Below are 2,559 nucleotides of genomic sequence, written 5' to 3'. Positions count from 1 at the left end.
AACCAAACGTATAAGATCTCCTAAGCCTGTGTTAACCTCAGATCTCATTTTCAGGGTTTATTCTAAAACCCTGTTCATTCCCAATTCATTTTCCCATAGGGATGGCTGAATGAACCCGGATTTTAGCACTACAAGCTGGCGAGCTCTATTTTGTCTAAAATAGGTTCATTAGTCATGGCTTTGATCAACAGTGTTCAGTATTGTCACCTGCTGGTCAAAAGAATTTAGAGTAGCCAAATTATTATAGATGATGTCCCACACTCCGTAGCTCGTGTGCATCGAAGGCTTTTTGTCTTCTACCAATTCACTACCAAACCAATCAGGTGGTTGTTCAACAAAATGAAGCTTCGGACGTAATTTATCACGTGCTTCTGATAACGTTTTTGTATACATGTATTTTATTGCCAATGAACAAATATAATAAGGCATAACATACATTCAAATAGTCAGTGTGAATCAGAGCACAAGGGTTACACCATAGCTAAATAAACAAACCAAAACACAAAAGCAAATAAATAAACCATAATAAAATAAGGGCTACACATTAGGCATAACTTAAGCTATGGGGTCATCTAATAAATCAAATTTATTATTCAATTTCATGTTAAGCGGAGTGAGACAGGGGAACCCAAGAGCAGACTCAGATGAGGAAACTGGGATGAATGAACAAAAATATTAATTGTTACACAGGGAGATATGGAGTGCAGATCCGGTGAAGCTCGGATGAGTTGCAGAAAAAACATGTGGAGACTGAGGTTGGAGTTGGCTGAGTAGAACAAGGTAAACAGGTCCTGAGGGGAATCCAAGGTAGTGGTGGTGAGTAAAATCCAGAGCAATGGAGTTGGGTGGTGAGACGTGGAACAGGAGACAGAGAGGTAACTGCAATGAGAGGATAAACGGTATCAGGCAGGGCAACAGGCGCAGCAGAGTAACAGGATCTTGAATAATCATTAATGGCTAGAATCATGAACTGACTGAGCAGATATTATGATCTGGCAGAGTGGAAGTGGCAGGACTGAGAATTTGTAGAGGTCTTGATTATGCAACGAGTTGCAGCTGGTAGGGATCTGCTCTGACTCCAGCACACCTGTCTCCAACCACACAATCACACAGAGAGGGAGCGGGAGAGAGAGAGTGTACAGGGGGAGCAACTGCAGGTCAAGAAGACACCGGATGAACACCAAAGGGCTTAGCAGGAGCAGATGTGACATTTCAAGAGTCTTTTGACAACTTTTTTTTCCCCATACACATTTCAATGAATCGAAGTAATTAACATATTATACAGCAAAGGCTGTATTTACTTTTCATGAATATAACATTTACCAAAAATAAGTAAAAGATTCAATAGAAATTCTATGTTCTTATCTTCCAAATGTTATACCGAAAGTTACATTATCTCTAGTAAACTGGGTTATTGGAAAGATTTTTTTCTTCTAACCAGTCATACATATCACTTCAGGATGTGTTGCTGTGAACACAAATGGTCTGTTGTCGCAAATTCTGAGACACAAAATATGCAGTTATTGTGACCAAAATTGAATCTATGCTTAAGGAATTCTCTTGAGGGATATATCCTAAAATATTTTGAAGTGCAATTCCTTCACTTTAGGCGGTACAGGAAAAGACAAGTAATTAATACATTTCCTAATAATGGGCTTAGAATAAATTAGAGATAAGGAATTTTTGCTGAATTGCATAGGAAATAAATTGTTGGTTTAAAGTTGATGGATTAATTTGTTTGGCCATTTATCACTTGTGAAATCATGCCCATCAATCAGTAATGATGGCAAATGAGGGATGTCGACCATATTGTGTTTTTAACAATGAGAGCAAAATACTTTGGGATACTCTTGAAGAGACAACCTTGCTTTATGACATATCTCCTTATAATGCTGTTCACCACTGTAGAGAGGTGTCCATTTTTGTTCATAAATGTTTTAAATTCTTTGTAAGAGAGGACCTCGCACTTACAGATGATATTGATTTTGTAGAAATTCCCTGGTAAAAAAGTGGTAATGGATGCGTCTATCGGCCACCCGATTCTGACATTGGTGGTTTCATTGATATCCTTTTTTTTATTATTATGATATATATTTTTTGCCCTTTTTCTTCCCAATTGGTTGTTACAGTCTTTTCCCATCGCTGCAACTCCCGTGCGGACTCGGGAGAGGCGAAGGTCGAGAGCCATGTGTCCTCCGAAACACGACCCCGCCAAGCCGCACTGCTTCTTGACACACTGCTCGCTTAACCCGGAAGCCAGCCGCACCAATGTGTCGGAGGAAACACCGTACAGTTGGCGACCGAAGCCAGCGTTCATGCGCCCAGCCGCCACAAGGAGTCACTAGAGCACAATGGGACAAAAAAATCCTCAGTTAAAATCAAAAAGTATAAGAACAAATTTAATCATCTACTTTGGATAGCCCCCCAAAATTATTTTACAAACAAATTCCAAAAATCCTTAAATAATAAAGTCAACTTGGAAAATCATCAATCAACTGTTGAATAAAAAGACATCTACAACTATTCCATCTCAATTTATTGTTGAAAAGAGGACCTACA

At 39.1% G+C, this 2,559-nt stretch overlaps 1 long non-coding RNA gene across 1 annotated transcript; it reads right to left on the bottom strand.

Annotated features, from left to right (window-relative positions):
- Nucleotides 1-377: 377 nt before the first annotated feature.
- Nucleotides 378-1,010, bottom strand: LOC115153693 (uncharacterized). Its single transcript, XR_003867735.1, has 2 exons — nt 976-1,010; nt 378-879 (listed from the first exon to the last, which is right to left on the bottom strand). It is a non-coding gene; the product is annotated as an uncharacterized LOC115153693 (long non-coding RNA).
- Between the last annotated feature and the right edge of the window lie 1,549 nt (nt 1,011-2,559).

This window comes from Salmo trutta, chromosome 19 (genome assembly GCF_901001165.1).
Source record: "Salmo trutta chromosome 19, fSalTru1.1, whole genome shotgun sequence".
Taxonomy (NCBI): domain Eukaryota; kingdom Metazoa; phylum Chordata; class Actinopteri; order Salmoniformes; family Salmonidae; genus Salmo; species Salmo trutta.
The sequence above is the reverse complement of the archived record's forward strand: the minus strand, read 5'-3'. Positions and strand labels throughout refer to the sequence as shown.